Consider the following 17,587-nt stretch of genomic DNA (forward strand, 5'->3'; position numbering starts at 1 on the left):
TTCATCCTTCTTCTCTGCCAGATTTCTAAAACTTAACATGGACAAAACAGAATTCATCATCTTTCCGCCATCTCATTCAACCCTCCCAACTGACCTATCTATCAACGTCAATGGCTGCCCACTCTCCCCAGTCCCTCAAGCTCGCTGCCTTGGGGTAACCCTGGACTCGGAACTCTCCTTCAAACCACATATCCAAGCCCTTTCCACTTCCTGCCGACTCCAACTCAAAAATATCTCCCGGATCCGCACATTCCTAAACCATGAATCTGCAAAAACACTAGTGCACGCCCTCATCATCTCCCGCCTTGACTACTGCAACCTCCTGCTCTGTGGCCTCCCCTCTAACACTCTCGCACCCCTCCAATCTATCATAAACTCTGCTGCTCGACTAATCCACCTATCCCCCCGCTATTCCCCGGCCTCTCCTCTCTGTCAATCTCTTCACTGGCTCCCCATTGCTCAGAGACTCCAGTTCAAAACCCTAACCATGACATACAAAGCCATTCACAACCTGTCTCCTCCATATATCTCCGACCTAGTCTCCCGTTACATACCTGCACGCAACCTCCGATCCTCACAAGATCTCCTTCTCTACTCCCCTATTATCTCCTCCTCTCACAACCGTATACAAGATTTCTCCTGTGCTTCCGCCCTACTCTGGAACTCTCTACCCCAACGTATCAGACTCTGGCCTACCATGGAAACCTTCAAAAGGAACCTGAAGACCCACCTCTTCCGACAAGCCTACCACCTGCAGTAACCATCGCTCCACCATACCGCTGCACGACCAGCTCTACCCTCACCTACTGTATCCTCACCCATCCCTCGTAGATTGTGAGCCCTCGCGGGCAGGGTCCTCGCTCCTCCTGTACCAGTCGCTGTCACATTGTGTTCAAGATTATTGTAATTGTTCTTGTATTATACCCCCTTTTTCACATGTAAAGCGCCATGGAATAAATGGCACTATAATAATAAATAAATAAATAATAATAATAACAGTATGACAGTAAAAGAGTGGTAAAAAATAAATAATATACTTACCTTCTGATGGCCCCCGGTCTCCTTATCCGATCAGTCTTGGCTTGCCGGCAGCTCACGGTGGACTAAAAGTACCTGCCATGACGTCATTTAGTCATGTGACGGGTCACACGTCTGCCGATGTCACATGACTAAATGACGTCATGGCAGGACCTTTTTAGACCATCGCGAGCTGCCGGCAAGCTAGGACGGATTGCTATGGAGACCGGGGGCCATCAGAAGGTAAATATAATGTATATTTTTTATTTTATTCTTTTTTTTACAGCTACTATGGTACCCAGGTCTGGAGGAGAGTCTCCTCTTCTCCACACACGGGTACCATCCGCACATTGAACCGCATGGTATTCGCATCCGCAGATGCAGTGATGCGGATGTCATGCGGTCCAATGTAAGTCAATGGCGGCGAAAACGCAGCGATTCCGCAAAATAATTGGTAGGGCTGCGGATTTTTCCGCAATGATAATCCGCAGCGGAAATTTCCGCAGCATGTGCACAGCACATGCGGATTATCTTCGGGGAACATGGCAGACCTTATACCAAGCGTTTTTTAAGCGTTTCTGCAGCGGAACTGCCGCTACGGAAACGCTAAAAATGCGCATAGTGGGCACATAGCCTTATAGGATAACCAAGTTACATTGCGTTTGATATTTGTTTCTTGAAAAAAACTCAGTGAAAGTTTTCCGCCTAGTGTAGAAGACTTTTGGGATACAAAACTCAAACAAAATATGCAAAAAAAAATCAAAAAAACTAAGTTTGAAAGAGATATCAAAGACTACGAGTCAAATTCAATTTACACATGGAAATTAAACAAACCAAGAGCTACTGTTTTGAAATACAAGTCACACAATAAATTCAAAGGAAATAGAGGAGAGCGGAGGTCAGCTTCACAAATCCCAATGTGTCCATGGGTTCCTCTAATTATAATTCTCTGAGGACTAATCTGATGCATCAGTGGGATCAACTAAAGACAGATGGAACAAAAATAAATTCTCAAGTACTCCCCAAAATTCAGCACAAAACAACGGAGAGGGGGGGAAGAAAGCACAAACGTGCCGGGACATGTGCGTTCCATGCTGGAGTGCATCACGGTCTCCTATCTGCGAATGCGCATGTCCGGAAGCATGCGTTCCACACCGGAGCGCATATGGTATTGGATTGCATTTCACCAATGTAACGGGTCTGGGAGGCGGAACCTCTGAGCTACTATACAAGGGGGCGGTCCTTGTAAGGGAGCGGGTGGCGACCAGGGAAGACGGGTAGGCAGTCACAGCAGGTGACCGGGACAGTCTCTGGGTGAACGGGCAGGAGGTCACGGCAAGTGACCGGGACAGTCTCTGGGTGAACGGGCAGGAGGTCACAGCAAGTGACCGGGGCAGTCTCTGGGTGAACGGGCAGGAGGTCACAGCAAGTGACTGGGGCAGTCTCTGGGTGAACGGGCAGGAGGTCACAGCAAGTGACCGGGACAGTCTCTGAGTATAGGGTAGGTACGACCTGTGACGGCTGAGCCTCCAGGTAGGCTAGCAGGCGGATGACAGATGAGTGCTCCCAGGTGAGCAGGCGAGAGTCTCTGGAAAAGCAGGTGGTCGCAGCACGTGACGGCAGAGCCTCCAGGTAGGCAGGCAGGCAGGTAGCGGAGGAGCGCTACCAGGTGAGCGGGCAAGAGTCTCTGGAATAGCAGGTGGTCACAGCACGTGACGGCGGAGCCTCCTGGTAGGCAAGCAGGCAGGTAGCGGAGGAGCGCTCCCAGGTGAGCGGGCAAGAGTCTCTGGAATAGCAGGTGGTCACAGCACGTGACGGCGGAGCCTCCAGGCAGGCTAGCAGGCAGGTAGCAGAGGAGCGCTCCCAGGTGAACGGGCAAGAGTCTCTGGAATAGCAGGTGATCAAGCACGTGACGGCGGAGCCTCCAGGCAGGCTAGCAGGCAGGTAGCAGAGGAGCGCTCCCAGGTGAGCGGGCAAGCTGGTCCATAGACAGACTGACAGGAGTAGGAAGGCAGACCGTCGGACCTCAGGCTAGCAAGCAGGTAGCAGGAATATCAGGCAGGAAACAGACAGCAAACTGGCAGGACTCTGGCAGGAATCAGGCAGGTAACTGGCAGGTAACTGGCAACGGGACCTGAGGGCTGAAGCAGAGTAGTGAACAGTGCAACAACATTGCTCGGGCACCTCCATTTTGGAGGAGGTGCCTTATATATGGTGAAGTCCTCCGGCCATTGGCCGGGGACTCCTTAGGACGGCGCGCGCGGCCCCTTTAAGAGGGAGGGAGAGCGCGCGCGCCCTAAGCACAGTGGCCGGGAAGGAGCGCGCGCTGCCAGCAGAGCGGGAGGAGGACGCCGGGCACGGAGCAGGGAGGTGAGGGGAACAGCGTCCCTGCCTAGCAGAGGGCAGGGACGCTGGCGCTACAGTACCCCCCCCCTTTAGGCCCCCCCTTTTTTAGGCCAGACAGAAATTTAGCAAGGATAAGAGGGGCATGGATGTTCTCCCGGGGCTCCCACGTTCTCTCCTCAGGACCAAACCCCTTCCAATCTACTAGAAAAAAGGTCTTTCCTCTTACCCTTTTGGTGGCAAGAATGTTCTCTACCTCAAACTCGTCCTCAGCAGAAACCGGAGCAGGAGGCGTACCTGTAGACTTGGAAAAAGAGTTAAGTACCACAGGTTTGAGGAGAGATACATGGAAAGAGTTAGGGATCCGTAAGTTGGCCGGGAGTTTCAATTTATAGGCCACCGGGTTGATCTGGCTGATGACCTCCAGGGGGCCGATGAACCGAGGCCCTAACTTGTAAGAAGGCATCTTGAGTCGGACATATTTAGATGAGAGCCAGACTTTATCTCCGGGACGAAATTGTGGAGGATCCAGGCGTTTTTTGTCAGCGTGTCTTTTCATCCGTTCGGACGACTGAAGGAGTGCGGATCGGGTACTCTCCCAAATGGAGGAAAATTTGCTAACGAGAGATTCCGCAGCCGGGTTGTCCACAGAGGTGGAGACAGGAAAAGGAATCCGAGGATGCTGACCGAAGACTACAAAAAACGGGGATTTGGAGGAGGATTCGCTCTCGTGATTGTTATAAGAGAACTCGGCCCATGGTAGGAGATCCACCCAGTCTGAATGATGGGAATTAACGAAGTGCCGGAGGTAACTGGTCAGGTTCTGATTGATCCGCTCCACTTGACCATTGGACTGTGGGTGGTAAGCGGAAGAGAAGTCCAGGGTGACATCTAGCAGTTTACAAGTGGCTCTCCAGAAGCGTGAGGTGAACTGTACCCCACGATCCGACACGATATGGAGGGGCAGGCCATGAAGACGAAAGATGTGATGAATAAAGTCTTTAGCTAGCTCGGGTGCAGACGGGAGGCCTGGCAGGGGAACGAAATGAGCCATCTTGGAGAAGCGGTCAGCAACCACCCAAATGACCGTACAACCGGCAGAGACTGGGAGGTCAGTTATAAAGTCCATAGCTATATGCTGCCAGGGGGCAGCAGGTACTGGGAGCGGAAGGAGGCGACCGGCTGGCAGATGTCTCGGAACCTTGTTGCGGGCGCAGGACACACAGGCAGAAACAAAGTCTATTACGTCCTTGTGCAGGGTAGGCCACCAGTAGTGCCGGGTAATAAGCTGGAGGGTCTTTTTCTGACCGGCATGGCCAGCCAGTTTAGACGAGTGACCCCAGTGAAGGATCTTCTCCCGATCAGGTACTGATACGAACGTCTTTCCGGGAGGGAGACGATTTAGACTCACGGGAGCCACCTGCATTACTCTGGCGGGATCGATGATGTGTTTCGGATCTTCCTCGAGATCAGACACCAGAAAGGATCGAGACAGGGCGTCCGCCTTGACGTTTTTGTCAGCCGGGCGAAAATGAAGAACAAAATCAAAGCGAGCAAAAAACAAGGACCACCGGGCTTGGCGCGGGTTAAGTCTCTGGGCATGCTGGAGGTAAGCCAAGTTCTTGTGGTCAGTGTAAATTATTACCGGGTGAAGAGCCCCCTCGAGCAGGTAACGCCACTCCTCCAATGCCAGTTTGATGGCCAATAACTCTCGGTCTCCTATGGAATAATTGCGCTCTGAGGAGGAGAAGAGTTTAGAGAAGAAGCCGCAAGTTACCATCCTCCCGGAAGATGATTTTTGAGTAAGTACCGCTCCGGCTCCAGAGGAGGAGGCGTCAACTTCCAGGAAGAACTGCTTGTTGCCGTCCGGGCGATGCAGCACCGGGGCGGAAGAGAAGGCCTGTTTTAAGGAAAGAAAGGCCTCCTCTGCTTCGGGCGGCCACTCTTTGGGATTAGTACCCTTACGGGTGAGCGCGGAAATTGGGGCAGTCCGGGAAGAGAAGTGTGGTATGAAGAGGCGGTAGTAGTTGGCGAAGCCCAGGAACCGCTGAATGGCCTTCAACCCCTCCGGTCGAGGCCATTTCTCGATGGCAGACAGTTTCTCTGGATCCATTCGTAGGCCGGTCTGAGAAATAATATAGCCCAAAAACGGAAGCGAGGTCTGCTCAAAGAGGCACTTCTCGTATTTAGCGAAGAGGTGATTCTGCCTGAGCAGGACCTGACGAACGTCCCTCCGGTGAGTCTGGAGATCCGGAGAGAAGACCAAGATGTCGTCCAGGTACACCACTACGCAGGAGTAGAGAAGGTCCCGGAAGATGTCATTGACCAACTCTTGAAAGACAGCAGGAGCGTTACAGAGACCAAAGGGCATTACCAGATATTCATAGTGGCCGTCCCGGGTGTTGAATGCCGTCTTCCATTCATCCCCCTGACGGATACGAACCAGGTTGTACGCCCCACGGAGGTCCAGTTTGGTGAAGATTCTAGCCCCTCTCAGACAATCAAATAACTCCGGAATGAGCGGAAGGGGGTACTTATTCTTCACCGTGATCTGGTTAAGGCCTCTATAGTCTATACAGGGACGGAGAGAGCCGTCCTTCTTTTTTACGAAGAAGAAGCCTGCTCCCGCCGGGGAGGTAGATTTCCGGATGAATCCCCTGGCCAGATTCTCCTCAATATATTCGGACATCGACCGGGTCTCAGCAGCGGATAATGGATAAATGCGCCCACGGGGAGGAGTAGTACCGGGTAACAAGTCGATAGGGCAGTCGTATGGTCTATGAGGGGGTAGTGTCTCTGCTTCCTTCTTATTAAAGACATCAGCATAAGACCAATAAGGAATCGGAAGTCCAGGTAGATTAGCTGGGGTAGGAGAAGGACGGACGGGATGGACGGGAACCAGACAGGTCTTATGGCAGTCCTGTCCCCAGCGAAGGACTTCTCCAGTCTGCCAGTCAAGCACGGGTGCATGTCTCTGGAGCCAAGGTAGACCTAGCAAGAGGGCATGAGAGAGTCCAGGCAGAACATGAAAGGAGATACTCTCAGAATGCAGCATTCCCACCTGCAGAGTAATGGATTCGGTGATGAGTTGGATGGGGCGTGGTAAGAGGCCCCCATCCACGGCAGCAACAGACAAGGGTACAGCCAGAGGTTTGGTGGGGATGCGGTATTTCTCTACCAGGGACTGTGAAATAAGATTCCCGGCTGCTCCAGAGTCCAGTTGGGCTAGTTCGAAATAACGGTTCTCCCCGCAGACGATTGAAACTGACAGCAGCAGAGATGGAGAGGATTTATTCTTGTCTAGGTCGACCTCTCTGAGCGAACCTAGACACAGGCGTTTCCCGACCTCTCTGGGCAGGCACGGATCCGGTGCTCCTTACTGCCACAGTAGAAGCAGCTCCCCTCGGCACGGCGTAAGTCCTGACGGGTTTTGACCATCTTGGTCTGGTCGACCTGCATAGGCTCAGGAGAGTGTACCTGGGGAGAGACGGAGGGAGTGACGGGTTTCTGAAAAGTAGGAGCTAGACGTGGAAACCTCCTCTCACGGGTGACCTCTTTGGCACGCTCCTGGAACAGTAGGTCAATCCGGGTGGCAAGAGATATTAGGTCATCGAGAGTGGTAGGAACGTCCCGACCGGCAAGTTCATCTTTAATACGGCCGGACAGACCCTCCCAGAAGACGGATACCAGAGCGTCGTTATCCCAGGCCAGCTCCGAGGCAAGGGTACGGAACCGTATGGCATATTGGCCCACGGTGAGACTTCCCTGACGGAGGCGTAGCAGAGATGATGCGGATGAGGTCTTCCGTCCGGGTTCGTCGAAGACTTTCCGGAAAGCCGTGAGGAAGGCAGGCAAGTCGGACACCAGGGGGTCTCCTCTCTCCCATAGAGGATTTAGCCAGGCCAGGGCCTCCCCGGTGAGATGGGACATGATGAAGGCAATTTTGGCCCGGTCGGAGTTAAACTGGTGGGACAATAGTTCAAAGTGCAGGGTGCACTGATTAATGAAGCCCCGAGCCTGGGCGGAGTCGCCTCCGAAGCGAGGAGGTGCAGAAAGCCGGGGTCCGGGGTAGGATACCATGGTATTGGTGGGCAGCGGAGCTGCCGGGTTGCGAGTCATGGCACTGGCGGTGGTTGCTGGTTGAGCAGTCAGAGTGTCCAGGCGAGAATTGACATTCCGCAGGTGACCCAGGATGGACTCCTGTTGGGACCTCTGACGGGACAGTTCATGACAGAGGTCCGAGAGCGAGGGAGCTTGAGTGCCACCGGGTTCCATGGCCCGAGCAAACTGTAACGGGTCTGGGAGGCGGAACCTCTGAGCTACTATACAAGGGGGCGGTCCTTGTAAGGGAGCGGGTGGCGACCAGGGAAGACGGGTAGGCAGTCACAGCAGGTGACCGGGACAGTCTCTGGGTGAACGGGCAGGAGGTCACGGCAAGTGACCGGGACAGTCTCTGGGTAAACGGGCAGGAGGTCACAGCAAGTGACTGGGGCAGTCTCTGGGTAAACGGGCAGGAGGTCACAGCAAGTGACCGGGACAGTCTCTGAGTATAGGGTAGGTACGACCTGTGACGGCTGAGCCTCCAGGTAGGCTAGCAGGCGGATGACAGATGAGTGCTCCCAGGTGAGCAGGCGAGAGTCTCTGGAAAAGCAGGTGGTCACAGCACGTGACGGCAGAGCCTCCAGGTAGGCAGGCAGGCAGGTAGCGGAGGAGCGCTCCCAGGTGAGCGGGCAAGACTCTCTGGAATAGCAGGTGGTCACAGCACGTGACGGCGGAGCCTCCTGGTAGGCAAGCAGGCAGGTAGCGGAGGAGCGCTCCCAGGTGAGCGGGCAAGAGTCTCTGGAATAGCAGGTGGTCACAGCACGTGACGGCGGAGCCTCCAGGCAGGCTAGCAGGCAGGTAGCAGAGGAGCGCTCCCAGGTGAACGGGCAAGAGTCTCTGGAATAGCAGGTGATCACAGCACGTGACGGCGGAGCCTCCAGGCAGGCTAGCAGGCAGGTAGCAGAGGAGCGCTCCCAGGTGAGCGGGCAAGCTGATCCATAGACAGACTGACAGGAGTAGGAAGGCAGACCGTCGGACCTCAGGCTAGCAAGCAGGTAGCAGGAATATCAGGCAGGAAACAGACAGCAAACTGGCAGGAATCAGGCAGGTAACTGGCAGGTAACTGGCAACGGGACCTGAGGGCTGAAGCAGAGTAGTGAACAGTGCAACAACATTGCTCGGGCACCTCCATTTTGGAGGAGGTGCCTTATATATGGTGAAGTCCTCCGGCCATTGGCCGGGGACTCCTTAGGACGGCGCGCGCGGCCCCTTTAAGAGGGAGGGAGAGTGCGCGCGCGCGCCCTAAGCACAGTGGCCGGGAAGGAGCGCGCGCTGCCAGCAGAGCGGGAGGAGGACGCCGGGCACGGAGCAGGGAGGTGAGGGGAACAGCGTCCCTGCCTAGCAGAGGGCAGGGACGCCGGCGCTACAACCAACATAGAAAAATCCTATCTCTGAGATCAGAGTCATGGGAGACTAAAAACAAGTATTGCACATCCTTCAATCATGCAATAGGCATGTAGATGTACTTTATCACTACAAAAAATATGGGATGATGGCCCACAGTATATTCCTAAATGGTCAAATTTGACCTCTATTGCACAATTAGAGATGCACAAGGAACACCACACTTGTTAATTATGAAATAGTATAAGTGGAATAAGCTCAGACACAATATGTGAACCCCATTCACAGTGAACTGACTAGCAATGGGTAGAGCATACAATCTAAAAATATAATCCAGAATGGGACTGTATTCACACTAAACAGGTATAGGAAATTTGCTCATTGATTCCCTTAGGGACCAGTGAATCAAGCCTAAAAATCCACTTTCTTTTTTGAGGATACATCTATTGATATCACCCTCTCTCACATTGGATTTAACCACCACAATGATACAAAAGGAGATGTCTCCGGTTTCACCACAATATACACTGTTCTTGTATCTCACTAATGGGATCTACCGACCATGGCGTATATCGCCCAAATGCTCCCCTACTCTCCTCCTAGACACCCTCTTGATCTTGTCTACATATTCAAGGGGGCGGGTGCATGTGGCCATATATACAAGTTCTGAGGTTTTACAGTGGGAATAATCCCACTGGAAAAATGTTTTAACCATGGAGGAACTTGAGAAAGATTTACATGGTCTCATCCAATTACATGTTCAACATTCTCCAGATCTAATGAAACCACAGATTCTTCTATCTAGCCAAGTCCCCTTGGGTGCAGGTGTGCAACTCTTTCTGACCAACCCTTTCTGAAAGTTATTGTGGTAGTAGATCCCACTGCACCCCTCAGGTCAGAGTCAACCACAAGTATATCCCAGTGTTTTCTGAGGATATGAAAGATACAGTAACTCTGATTGTCGTAAGTTTTTCTTATTCGTGTTGTCCAATCTTTTTCTTGGTCTCTTGGATTGGTATGGGGGAGTGTCTGTCTCTCCCATTTTTCTGCAAACGATGATGTGGAATCCAAAATGTACCACAAGTACCCTTCATCCCTTAATCTGTTGTTCAGGTCTATTGCCTGTATATTAAAATCTGTGACAATCGAGCAGTACCTTCTCAACCATAAAAATTGGCCCTTGGGTTTTCCTCTTTTTATGGGGATGGGGGTGGTGGTTATCCCACTTCAATAGTTTATTAGTGCTTGAAGGTTATGGTAGATGAGGGTCCCATTACAATCTTTCTTGATCAGTACATACAGGAAAGGCAACTGGTAATAATTGGTGTTGGTCTGCTCCTTTAAACAAAATGTACTTTTCAGGTTATATCCTCAGTACCCTCACTTTTCTTCCCTTCTTTTGAGGCCCACACAGTCAGACTCTACCACCCCTTCTCCCTGCGAGTGGCGGTTGTGTATCGCCCTCCGGGCCCCTCCCGTCAGTTTGTGGATCACTTTGCCACTTGGCTTCCAAACTTTCTATCCTATGACATCCCCACCCTCATCATGGGAGACTTTAACATCCCAATAGGCGATTCCCTCTCCCCATCTGCCACTCATTTTTTATCGCTAACTTGCTTCTTCGGCCTTTCACAGCTTACTAATTCTCCTACACATGAAGATGGAAAAACTCTTGACCTGATCTTCGCCCGGCTCTGTTCAATACATGACTTTACTAACTCTTCTCTTCCGCTCTGTGATCACAACTTTCTTTCATTCTCTGTCAAGAACTGTCACCCTGCTCAAGACACCCCCACTTTCCACACTTATAGAAATATACATGCCATTAACGCCCAGAAATTTATGAAAATGTTGCAATCATCATTGGCCCCAATCTCCTCCCTCTCATGCCCTGACTCAGCACTGAAACATTATAACGAAACATTGCAATGAGCCCTGGATGAAGGCGCACCTCCTACACAGAGAACAACTCGGCACAGACGGCGACAACCCTGGAACACGGTGCAAACACGTTTTCTCCAGTGGGGCTCCAGGTGTGCCGAACGGCTGTGGACAAAATCTAATCTGGCCGAAGATTTCCTCCATTATAAATTTATGCTTAAAACCTATAACTCCGCCCTTCACCTCTCCAAACAAACCTACTTTAACAACCTCATCATCTCATGGTCCAATAATCCTAAACACCTGTTTGACACTTTTCACTCTCTCCTTAATCAAACAGCACAGTCCCCAACCACCAACCTCAGCACTGACGATCTGGCCAATTATTTCAAAGAAAACATTGACCATATCCGATAGGAAATTTTCTGTCAATCCCCAAATGTTATGCATGCTCCTTCCTCCTGCTAGGATCTGCAACATAAACTAAGGAAAGATAGGGGAAAGCTGTCCCTACAGTAAGACTAAGCTGAATCCCTATGATGTAGCGGGTGGGGGCATCATACAAACTGCATAAGGGGCATAATGGGGGCATCATACAAACTACATAAGGGGCATAATGGGGGCTTTATACTGTGTCGGGGCATCATACATACTGCATAAGGGGCATTACACTGTGTGGGGGCATCATACATCCTGCATAAGGGGCATAATGGGGGCATTACACTGTGTGGGGGCATCATACATCCTGCATAAGGGGCATAATGGGGGCATTACACTGTGTGGGGCATCATACATACTACATAAGGGGCATAATGGGGGCATTACACTGTGTGGGGCATCATACATACTGCATAAGGGGCATAATGGGGGCATTACACTGTGTGGGGGCATCATACATCCTGCATAAGGGGCATAATGGGGGCATTACACTGTGGGGTCAGTAAAGGGGTCCTGTACTATGAGAACAATACGTTTCCTCCCTTCCTGTCTCCATAGTTGGGTCGTATGTATCTATTACAGGAAACAGAACAAAAACCTTATGATTCTTATAAAGGGGCAACACAAGAACCCCAAAGAGTCTCCGTGCTGAAGGGGTTAATGCCCCCTGCGCCCAGTAATGGGGGTCTCCACATACCTCCACCTGCAGAGCCGCCACCACATATATGGCTGCTCTGTGCGCACAGGAGCTGTGATGAGGTCACAGGAGGGGAGGAGTCAGGGGTCACATGATCAGGGGCCTCAGTGGATGCAGGACTCTGCTGTGCTGGTTGTCATGGTGCTGGATGAGCTGAAGTTTATGTGTGGGGTCAGGAGGGGTTTACAGTGTGGATGTAGCAGAGCCGCGTGTGTACGAGGTGTACGGAGCAGAGCCACGTGTGTACGAGGTGTACGGAGCAGAGCCGTGTGTGTACGGAGCGGAGCCGCGCGTGTACGAGGTGTACGGAGCAGAGCCGTGTGTGTACGAGGTGTACGGAGCAGAGCCGTGTGTGTACGGAGCGGAGCCGTGTGTGTACGAGGCGTACGGAGCAGAGCCGCGTGTGTACGAGGTGTACGGAGCGGAGCCGTGTGTGTACGATGCGTACGGAGCGGAGCCGCGTGTGTACGAGGTGTACGGAGCGGAGCCGCGTGTGTACGAGGTGTACGAAGCAGAGCCGCGTGTGTACGAGGTGTACGGAGAGGAGCCGCGTGTGTACGAGGTGTACGGAGCGGAGCCGCGTGTGTACGAGGGGTACGGAGCGGAGCCGCGTGTGTACGAGGTGTACGGAGCGAAGCCGTGTGTGTACGAAGTGTACGGAGCAGAGCCGCGTGTGTACGAGGTGTACGGAGCAGAGCCGCGTGTGTACGAGGTGTACGGAGCGGAGCCGCGCGTGTACGAGGCGTACGGAGCGGAGCCGTGCATGTACGAGGTGTATGGAGCGGAGCCGTGCATGTACGAGGTGTACGGAGCGGAGCCGTGCATGTACGAGGTGTACGGAGCGGAGCCGTGTGTCTACGAGGTGTACGGAGCGGAGTCGTGCGTCTACGAGGTGTACGGAGCAGATCCGCGTGTGTACGAGGTGTATGGAGCAGAGCCGTGTGTGTACTAGGTGTACGGAGTGGAGCCGTGCGTGTACGAGGTGTACGGAGCAGATCCGCGTGTGTGCAAGGTGTATGGAGCAGAGCCGTGTGTGTACGAGGTGTATGGAGCAGATTCGCGCGTGTACGAGGTGTACGGAGTGGAGCCGTGTGTGCACGAGGTTTTTCCCCTCATATCTTTACCTTTTGGCGGTGTGACAATAATATTACATTTGTTCACCCACCATGCCGGCAGGTCCTATATTAGGCAGCTCCACCCACCGCTCAGTGCTGAATGTTGGTTCCTGGGCAGTTCACTCTGCTAGTGTCCAGTTTGTTGCTCCTGTTATACCTCGGACTCGTGTCTCTGACTCTTCCACTAGCTGCTGTGGTCCTGGGGACTACCATTGAGTAGTACCCGATGTCTACCAGCAGCCCATCCTATCCTCTCCACCAGAGGCTCTAGTGAAGACCTGGTAGACACCTGGTTATGCCCCTCCAGGGTAAGCCCGGCCCGTGGCCCTGTGGGTCAACATCCACCAGCGTTACACCAAGTAACCGTGTGTACAATTACGGTGGCACAGCCTAATCATAGGTATAGGGAAACCTCCGCAGATGACCGCGCTGTTACTGAAAATCCCTATACAAAGATTAAGGCCACATTCACATGTTCAGTATTTGGTCAGTATTTTACAATAAAAATTTGTAAGCTAAAACCTATTCTTTATAGTTCATCTCTCTTTGCAAATCCCTTCACTGGCTCCCAATTGCTCAGCGTATCCAGTTCAATCTACTATCACTGACCTACAAAGCCATTCATAACCTTTCTCCTCCGTTCATCTCTGAACTAATCTCCGAATATATTCCCTCACGTAATCTCCGGTCCTCCCAAGACCTCCTTTTCTCCTCCACACTTACTCGTTCCTCACCCAATCGCCTCCAAGACTTCTCCCGAATATCCCCCATCTTCTGGAATTCTGTGCCTCGACACGTCCGATTATCTGCCACATTCGGATCCTTCAGATGGAACCTGAAGACCCATCTCTTCAAGAAATCTTACAACCTGCAATGACCACGCTGCTGCCTCACCACCACTAGAGCTGCTGCAACCCCCCAACCTACTGCCTCCTTCCCCACCATCCTATAAATGTAAGCCTGCAAGGGCAGGGTCCTCTTCCCTCTGTACCAGTCTATCATTGTTAGATCATTTACTGTAAGTGATATCTGTATTTTGTGTGTAACCCTTTCTCATGTACAGCACCTTGGAATCAATGGTGCTATATAAATAAATAATATTTCAGTCTGATTTTCCTGGATATTTAAGACCACTGAAGCGGACCCGTATACACATTAATCTACTTATCCCTCTTATTCTATTGTTTTTTATGCATATAAGAATTGTTCTTGGGTACACACTTAATATATGTTTGCATGTGTAACTTTAGGTACATATTCTATATATATGTGTACAGTTATTATATTTCACATTGCACTTTATTTTTCATGCACCTTATTCATAGACAACTAATTCTGTCATATGTGCTTTTGTGTATATATGTACATTTGTATTCTATATAGAGACAATTCTGAATGCATTTTATTTCTATAGGTATTTCATGTATGTACACTAATCATGTTTTCCATACATTTACACATTCACTCACAAAATTATAACCTTTCACATAACTTTAACACTTTTTTGTTTTACGATTCACTTTCTACACAACGTATGTGTTATTGTATATGTGTATATGGGAATTCTTGTATTTATAATTTTCATAACCTCTGTAAAACAATTGTTCTTAATTCATTATGTCTCTATGTATATATTTGTTGGTTTATTTACCATCCTTTTTCTGACCCCGGACCTTTCTTTATATTATCTGCACGTTCCTGGGACTGTGCGCAGGAGTCTTTCGGACCCACTGGCGGTGTCACTTGCATCTATCTGAGCCTGGAGCGGATCACGTGACTGGCTCCCGATCATGTGACTCATCATGAGGTCGTGAACACACTCACGTCATCTACACCAGCCCCTCGGATGACTTGGCCTCGGGGTTTTGGATTGGCTACATGGACCGCTCATGTTCCGGGTTCAATTTAATATATCACTGTCCCCACCTTCACACTAATCGAACATCCCGAGTAAGTCAGAAAGCAGCCGCAGCCCTGGCTTCCTGTTGATGTTCAATACATTCAAAGATGGGGAGAGTGAAGCTGATTGGGCACAGGGCTCGTGGGATGTAACAAGCCTATGTGAGCCCCGGGAACGTAAGTGCTGACACCACTGGAACAGCAGAGGCATGGAACATGAGATTGAGTGCTTTTATTTATTTTTTTTAATTTAATTTGTTTTATTAAACAATTTTATAAACAATTACACATTGCATTTGGTAATAGAAAACATCCAGAGACATCACATCAACACAGATTTACATCTCTTACATCGATGAGAACACATTAAAATAAACTGGTCGGATGGGTTATCGCATGCATATAAATAATTTCTTTGCCCTGTGGATGTCGCATCTTCTGGATTTATATAAAAAGGAGAAAAAAAAGGGTATTTTCCTAATTAGGACACAATCCAAACTTTGAACCCTCAACCACAACTTATCAAACTTGTGCTGTCTTTATCCTTTCCCTGCTCAAATTGACTCTCATCATAATATATATGGATCTAAATGTCTGCCCCTATAAGCAACCTCTTTGTCACTTATAACTTGTAGTTTTCTATTTGTTCTCACATCCATTTCAAATTTACTCTCCCAGCTCAAACCCTTTGCCTAAGTAGAGACCGTAAGACATGAAGAATTCCAATAGTCCCATATTTTGGAAAATTTTAATGGACAACCTCTGTTTTGGTATACTATCTTTTCGAATGGGATGATGGAGTTAACCAGTGCGATCCAAGATGGCGATGTTGGCTGTGTATTGCCCATCCATCTCAGTGCCAAAAATAAGGCTTCTCTCAAAAAAATCTTACTATAATGATCCCAGGCATCATCCTCCATTACACCCAAAAGGCAAATCAATCAATCACATGGAATTGGGATGGATACTAAGGAAGATAATAAAGAGGTTACTTCCTGCCAGAAGGACCTAATAATGGAGCAATCCCAAATTAAATGAACAAAGTCAGCATCTATGATATGACATCGTAAACATTCTGAATAAGAGGAACGCCCCATTTGATATAGTCTGAGGGGTGTGAGGTATGACTGATGAGTAATATACAGCTGAATCAGCTTCTTATTGACGGGAGACAAAGGACAGGAACTCCAAAACTACCTCCTATTCCTCCTCCCCCATATTCGGAATTAGAAGTCTCCACTTATTTTTTGTAAAGGGTTCTGATCTAAGCCTGTTGATAGCAAGTATGTATACAAGCTGGATATAAGACCTTGTGGACCTTGAGATTTAAGTATTACTATTAAGGGAAATGAGGAAATAGTTTGATTTCTAAATTTTGTAAGTGAGATCTGAGCCCAGTTCTAAGTTATTGGTACCTGAAGAATTGAGATCTTGGAACCTTGAATTTATTTTGCACCTGTTCAAATGACATCAGACCCCACTAGCTATCCAAAAGGGGGCAGATGGATGTTCCACTAATGTCGCAAAGTACGGATTCACCCATATAGGTATTTCAGCTATAACATGTGTAAAGTCAATTCTTTTCTTTGCCTGTTTCCATACCGTTCTCGCCAATGTATGTGTAACGGGTCTGGGAGGCGGAACCTCTGAGCTACTATACAAGGGGGCGGACCTTGTAAGGGAGCGGGTGGCAACCAGGGATGACGGGCAGGCAGTCACAGCAGGTGACCGGGACAGTCTCTGCGAGAACGGGCTGGAGGTCACGGCAAGTGACCGGGCAGTCTCTAGATGAACGGGCAAGGGGTCACGGCAAGTGATCGGGGCAGTCTCTGGAAGAACGGGCAGGGAGTTACGGCAAGCGACCGGGGCAGTCTCTGGGTAAAGGGTAGGTACGACCTGTGATGGCAGAGCCTCCGGGTAGGCTAGCAGGCAGGTGGTAGATGTGTGCTCCCAGGTGAGCAAGCGAGAGTCTCTGGAATGGTAGGTGGTCACAACACGTGACGGCGAAGCCTCCAGGTAGGCTAGCAGGCAGGTAACAGGTGGGCGCTCCCAGGTGAGCGGGCAGGAGTCTCTGGAAAGGCAGATGGTCACAGCACGTGACGGCGGAGCCTCCAGGTAGGCAAGCAGGCAGGTAACTGATGTGCGCTCCCAGGTGAGCGGGCAAGCTGGTCCATAGACAGACTGACAGGAGTTGGAAGGCAGACCGTCGGACCTCAGGCTAGCAGGCAGGTAGCAGACGTGCGCTCCCGGGTGAGCGGGCAAGCTGGTCCTTAGACAGACTGACTGGAGTTGGAAGGCAGACCGTCGGACCTCAGGCTGGCAGGCAGGTGACTGGATCTCAGGCAGGACAAAGACAGCAAGCTGGCAGGAATCTGGCAGGTAACTGGCAACGGGACCTGAGGGCTGAAGCACAGGTGAGACACAGTGCAAACAACATTGCTCGGGCACCTCCATTTTGGAGGAGGTGCCTTTTATATGGGAGGTCCTCCGGCAATTGGCCGGGGACTCCTTAGGACGGCGCGCGCGGTCCCTTTAAGAGAGGGGGAGCGCGCGCGCCCTAAGCACACTGCCGGGGAAGGAGCGCGCGCCGGAAGCAGCGGGGAGAGCGGCGCTGGAGGACGCCGTGCCAGGAGCGGGGAGGTGAGAGGGACGGCGTCTCTGCCTAGAACGGGGCAGAGACGCCGATGCTACAGTATGTAGGGGTAACAACTTAATGGTAGTCGATTTATTAAATTCTAAAAAACCCAGTAAA

The 17,587-nt window shown here is 50.8% G+C and overlaps 1 protein-coding gene across 1 annotated transcript in view; it reads right to left on the reverse strand.

Moving 5' to 3' along the window:
- LOC141197730 (uncharacterized) overlaps window positions 1-11,912 on the reverse strand; it is a 29,773-nt gene extending 17,861 nt beyond the window's left edge. Inside the window, exon 1 of the mRNA XM_073662815.1 lies at window positions 11,822-11,912. The gene's annotated coding sequence lies outside the window, so the exon portion shown is untranslated. The remainder of the gene's footprint in view (window positions 1-11,821) is intronic.
- Between the last annotated feature and the right edge of the window lie 5,675 nt (window positions 11,913-17,587).

This window comes from Phyllobates terribilis, unplaced genomic scaffold, assembly GCF_046119375.1.
Source record: "Phyllobates terribilis strain yellow unplaced genomic scaffold, ASM4611937v1 Scaffold_86__1_contigs__length_6382490, whole genome shotgun sequence".
Classification (NCBI taxonomy): Eukaryota; Metazoa; Chordata; class Amphibia; order Anura; family Dendrobatidae; genus Phyllobates; species Phyllobates terribilis.